This window comes from Labrus mixtus, chromosome 15 (assembly GCF_963584025.1).
Source record: "Labrus mixtus chromosome 15, fLabMix1.1, whole genome shotgun sequence".
In the NCBI taxonomy this organism is placed as follows: Eukaryota; Metazoa; Chordata; class Actinopteri; order Labriformes; family Labridae; genus Labrus; species Labrus mixtus.
Genome location: NC_083626.1, coordinates 9335324 through 9341952, shown reverse-complemented (window position 1 = coordinate 9341952; position 6629 = coordinate 9335324).

The window sequence follows — 6629 nt, the reverse complement described above, 5'->3', positions numbered from 1 at the left end:
CACATTTTCTGAAAAGTGGAGCAGGCAAAATACAGAGAGGATGGACTTTTCTCATCATTGGGGGGTTTGTAGAGACACATGTTAGAGTTAGAGGAACATGATGAAGTGTGTTTTTTATGATATGTGACCTTAAAGTTGCCCAGCTTTTTTTTGCTCCATGTCCTTACTTTGATATATTAATATGAAGTCTGTGCATGTACATGTTTTTCTTACATCAACTGATTTTAAAGCTTTTGATTAAGAGCACTAAAGACATCTCTTCTTTATTAACTTGCAGTGTTTTTTAATGTATATATATTGTATTTTTTATACACATACAGATTTGAATCAATATATTATAATGATTTAAAAATGATAAACAGTTTAGTGAGTTAGAGGTCTGACGGTCATCGAGTAGTTTTTCTAAACGCCACTAGATGGTGTCAACCATACATACAATATTTCATCTTCTGATCATTTTCTGAGCTTTGTAACAAGAAGAGAATAAAACTATATAATCAATCTCATAATGAATCACCATGGCACTGGAAAGAGTTGTTCAAGTAGGATAATATTGACATATCATCTCTGTGATCCTCAGAGTGTAAAGACGAGTGTTTTATACAGATAATAAAGAGCACTTCCCTTTTCCCACTGACAACAACTTTAAGATATAAGAAGGCATTAATGAGCGCAGTGTGTGTGCAGGCGTCTGATGGCGGCTACATCTTTTGTCCATAAATGTATTTAATTTACCAGCAAACTAGAAATCAGGACCCTGGAAAGTACCAGCACCACGAGTAGAGCCGTGCAGCCCGGACATTCAGGACCAAGGACAGCGGTGGATAACGTCATACTTAACCACTTCTGCCAACACCTGCGCTCAAAAAACTTCTCTTTGTGTGTGTGTTTTAAAAACAGATTTCTGAGAAGCTTTGAATAGTAAAGAGAAAGATAAATCCCAAAGTAAGAGAGAGAGTTCAGTTCAAACCAGAGGCAGAGGTTTAGTGTGACTCAAACCTCAACATAACATCAGGAAGGTTAAAAGACAAATGCAACTTTTTAAATCTGTTTTGATTTTATTTCATTTATTGATAAATTATTTTTTATCACATTGAATTTGTGAAGAAATTTTTCTATTCTATTTTTCATTTCTAATTGAATTATTTTGGCCGAATTGAATTAACTGTGGGAGAACCGAAGTGCTCGGAGTAAACCCACTTCCCCCCCCCTCTGTGGTCCTGCAGGGACCTGAAGTCCTGCATCTCATCCAGCTTGAACTCTCTGTGCTCCTAGCCAAAGTGAGGCTGGTAGCACAGAGAGTAAGAGGGACATGAGGCGGGACTTCAGGCCCCAGTGTGCCACCCACGCACCCTTGTATTGTCCATGATGACTCCTTTAGCAACATCTGAAGGTGTACACGAACGGCTTGGCCATTATCTTGCACGCGTTCTCGAAGAACTGCTTAACCTTGCTGCTCTGTTTTGGTATTAACAGTTGCATCTCCAGATTCATAACAATGTACATGATGAGGGCCTCCTCCTGAAGCACCATGCGCCACCACAGCATCTCTTCACCAATTTCCTTCTTGAGTTTTTTGTGCAGCTTCTTGAACGTCTTTTTCATATTGTCTGTGCTGAAATCGAAAATCATTTCAGAGTATTTGATCCTTACCCAGAGCAGCTCCGTCATTGCTGTGATGGTGGATTGGTAGGTGTCACTGGACGGATGGACCAGTCTTTTTAAGAATCTGATCCACCAGCCCAGTCACCATAACCTCACAGGTTAGCCTGTCCCATATGTGTCCTTCAGTCTCCTCAGCTTCATCCCTTAATGCTGTAGTCTGACTCTTTTCCACGACTCCCCCGATCATCATCAGAGCGGTGGTGGCGGGGCAGCTCCTCCTTTCATGCAGCTGTATCTGCTCGTTTAGCCAGTTCCACAACAGCTTCATGAAGAAGTCGACCTTGGCACGGATGAAACCCATCATTGAGACGTTTAGTTTTTTGTCCGGTGATAGCTGGAAGAATATGAATTCAGTCAGGTGCTTCTCTGTTGGCTCGTACTCCCCATTGATGATGTCTCTGGCCATTCTTTTATAAATGCACATCACATTATTGTCCTTCTCATCCTCTCTGATCAGATCCTCCACAATCCAATCCACGCCGTCAATTAACAGCTTCATGGATGCTTTGTCCTTTTTGGGAAGTGATTTGGCAAACTTGTTCCTCAGTTTTGCAAAAAAGTTAAGGATAGATTCTTTAATGAATTTATGCGCAAAGAAGGTCTTAATTCTCCTCATGACCTTCTGCCACAAGGCTGTTTCCTTCGATCCGACTGATCCACAGTCCCTGCTGGTTGTCTCAAGTGGGAAATCCCTCTCCATAGCTTCAACAATGTCAGAAGCTGCCTTGTTTAAATCCTGCTTAGTGTTGTTCTCGAGCATGGCGAATTCTTCATCTGAGAAGACAGCTTCAGCCTCAAAAACCTGGATTTCCCCTGCCATTTCCTTCAGGATCATCTTCACTTCTTCAGTGCTAAATAGACCCTCCTTAGAGGAATACTCGGGCTCATCATCGTCCGTCAGGGGAGTCATCAGTGTCAGATCTGATTCGTCTTCAGCCAGCTCCTCCTCCTCCTCTGCCATGAGTTAACTCGAGAGACTTGACTCGGGCTGAACTGTCATAAGATTGGGCTTAAATGGCATAAACTTATGAAGAACTGTCATAAGATTTTGAGACATTTTTTTCAGTCTCCCCATGAATTTCTTGGAGGCCTGCGGTTCTTTTCCTTCCCTGACCCAGTCAGAGTTCATCCTCTCTGTGACTTCTTTCACAACGAGCTCGGTCACCTCGTCTAGGCTCCGGCAGTGGATCTCCTCATTGAACCCAATCGCCTCCGCAAGAGTCAGAGAAATAGTGTCGCCCAGACAGTCTTGAATTTGCCTCCTTGTAATGCTCTTCTGAGAGCTACTGGACCCTGAGGAGCATCTGGATGATTTTGGAGGACTCTGTTGAGAGTCCTTCCTCTCCAAGGCCATGAAAATGTGTTTTGCTAAAGTTTCCACGATATCAACACACAAGGTCCTGACTGACGCTTTGGTGCTCATGTTGTAGGAGCCGTCCTCCAGACTGACCCACTGATCAAAAGTGAGCCTATCTAGGAAGATGTCCACGACAGGACGGAGATCCTCGATCGTCAGCGCCGGGAATGTCTGCTCCGTGCTCTGATTGGCGTTTGGGCTCTGCATTGTTTTGATTCGCTGTGTCTTCAAAGAGTAACTAAACCCTAAAACCACCTCTGTGTTTGAGTATTAAGTAGTGTTATGGATCAATTCAAGTCCAAATCAAGTGTTTACAGTGAGAAGGTAGACTCAGAGGGCAGAACAAACACCTAGCTGTGGGAGTGTCACCCACCTGGGGGAGGGGTCACTGCCCTTTGTGATGTCATGAAGGGTAAATCTCCAAACAGCCTGTTTGAGCACACATTTTCTGAAAAGTGGAGCAGGCAAAATACAGAGAGGATGGACTTTTCTCATCATTGGGGGGTTTGTAGAGACACATGTTAGAGTTAGAGGAACATGATGAAGTGTGTTTTTTATGATATGTGACCTTAAAGTTGCCCAGCTTTTTTTTGCTCCATGTCCTTACTTTGATATATTAATATGAAGTCTGTGCATGTACATGTTTTTCTTACATCAACTGATTTTAAAGCTTTTGATTAAGAGCACTAAAGACATCTCTTCTTTATTAACTTGCAGTGTTTTTTAATGTATATATATTGTATTTTTTATACACATACAGATTTGAATCAATATATTATAATGATTTAAAAATGATAAACAGTTTAGTGAGTTAGAGGTCTGACGGTCATCGAGTAGTTTTTCTAAACGCCACTAGATGGTGTCAACCATACATAGAATATTTCATCTTCTGATCATTTTCTGAGCTTTGTAACAAGAAGAGAATAAAACTATATAATCAATCTCATAATGAATCACCATGGCACTGGAAAGAGTTGTTCAAGTAGGATAATATTGACATATCATCTCTGTGATCCTCAGAGTGTAAAGGCGAGTGTTTTATACAGATAATAAAGAGCACTTCCCTTTTCCCCCCGACAACAACTTTAAGATATAAGAAGGCATTAATGAGTGCAGTGTGTGTGCAGGCGTCTGATGGTGGCTACATCTTTTGTCCATAAATGTATTTAATTTACCAGCAAACTAGAAATCAGGACCCTGGAAAGTACCAGCACCACGAATAGAGCCGAGCAGCCCGGACATTCAGGACCAAGGACAGCGGTAGATAACGTCATACTTAACCACTTCTGCCAACACCTGCGCTCAAAAAACTTCTCTTTGTGTGTGTGTTTTAAAAACAGATTTCTGAGAAGCTTTGAATAGTAAAGAGAAAGATAAATCCCAAAGTAAGAGAGAGAGTTCAGTTCAAACCAGAGGCAGAGGTTTAGTGTGACTCAAACCTCAACATAACATCAGGAAGGTTAAAAGACAAATGCAACTTTTTAAATCTGTTTTGATTTTATTTCATTTATTGATAAATTATTTTTTATCACATTGAATTTGTGAAGAAATTTTTCTATTCTATTTTTCATTTCTAATTGAATTATTTTGGCCGAATTGAATTAACTGTGGGAGAACCGAAGTGCTCGGAGTAAACCCACTTCCCCCCCCCTCTGTGGTCCTGCAGGGACCTGAAGTCCTGCATCTCATCCAGCTTGAACTCTCTGTGCTCCTAGCCAAAGTGAGGCTGGTAGCACAGAGAGTAAGAGGGACATGAGGCGGGACTTCAGGCCCCAGTGTGCCACCCACGCACCCTTGTATTGTCCATGATGACTCCTTTAGCAACATCTGAAGGTGTACACGAACGGCTTGGCCATTATCTTGCACGCGTTCTCGAAGAACTGCTTAACCTTGCTGCTCTGTTTTGGTATTAACAGTTGCATCTCCAGATTCATAACAATGTACATGATGAGGGCCTCCTCCTGAAGCACCATGCGCCACCACAGCATCTCTTCACCAATTTCCTTCTTGAGTTTTTTGTGCAGCTTCTTGAACGTCTTTTTCATATTGTCTGTGCTGAAATCGAAAATCATTTCAGAGTATTTGATCCTTACCCAGAGCAGCTCCGTCATTGCTGTGATGGTGGATTGGTAGGTGTCACTGGACGGATGGACCAGAGTCTTTTTAAGAATCTGATCCACCAGCCCAGTCACCATAACCTCACAGGTTAGCCTGTCCCATGTGTGTCCTTCAGTCTCCTCAGCTTCATCCCTTAATGCTGTAGTCTGACTCTTTTCCACGACTCCCCCGATCATCATCAGAGCGGTGGTGGCGGGGCAGCTCCTCCTTTCATGCAGCTGTATCTGCTCGTTTAGCCAGTTCCACAACAGCTTCATGAAGAAGTCGACCTTGGCACGGATGAAACCCATCATTGAGACGTTTAGTTTTTTGTCCGGTGATAGCTGGAAGAATATGAATTCAGTCAGGTGCTTCTCTGTTGGCTCGTACTCCCCATTGGTGATGTCTCTGGCCATTCTTTTATAAATGCACATCACATTATTGTCCTTCTCATCCTCTCTGATCAGATCCTCCACAATCCAATCCACGCCGTCAATTAACAGCTTCATGGATGCTTTGTCCTTTTTGGGAAGTGATTTGGCAAACTTGTTCCTCAGTTTTGCAAAAAAGTTAAGGATAGATTCTTTAATGAATTTATGCGCAAAGAAGGTCTTAATTCTCCTCATGACCTTCTGCCACAAGGCTGTTTCCTTCGATCCGACTGATCCACAGTCCCTGCTGGTTGTCTCAAGTGGGAAATCCCTCTCCATAGCTTCAACAATGTCAGAAGCTGCCTTGTTTAAATCCTGCTTAGTGTTGTTCTCGAGCATGGCGAATTCTTCATCTGAGAAGACAGCTTCAGCCTCAAAAACCTGGATTTCCCCTGCCATTTCCTTCAGGATCATCTTCACTTCTTCAGTGCTAAATAGACCCTCCTTAGAGGAATACTCGGGCTCATCATCGTCCGTCAGGGGAGTCATCAGTGTCAGATCTGATTCGTCTTCAGCCAGCTCCTCCTCCTCCTCTGCCATGAGTTTACGCAAGAGACTTGACTCGGGCTGAACTGTCATAAGATTGGGCTTAAATGGCATAAACTTATGAAGAACTGTCATAAGATTTTGAGACATTTTTTTCAGTCTCCCCATGAATTTCTTGGAGGCCTGTGGTTCTTTTCCTTCCCTGACCCAGTCAGAGTTCATCCTCTCTGTGACTTCTTTCACAACGAGCTCGGTCACCTCGTCTAGGCTCCGGCAGTGGATCTCCTCATTGAACCCAATCGCCTCCGCAAGAGTCAGAGAAATAGTGTCGCCCAGACAGTCTTGAATTTGCCTCCTTGTAATGCTCTTCTGAGAGCTACTGGACCCTGAGGAGCATCTGGATGATTTTGGAGGACTCTGTTGAGAGTCCTTCCTCTCCAAGGCCATGAAAATGTGTTTTGCTAAAGTTTCCACGATATCAACACACAAGGTCCTGACTGACGCTTTGGTGCTCATGTTGTAGGAGCCGTCCTCCAGACTGACCCACTGATCAAAAGTGAGCCTATCTAGGAAGATGTCCACGACAGGACGGA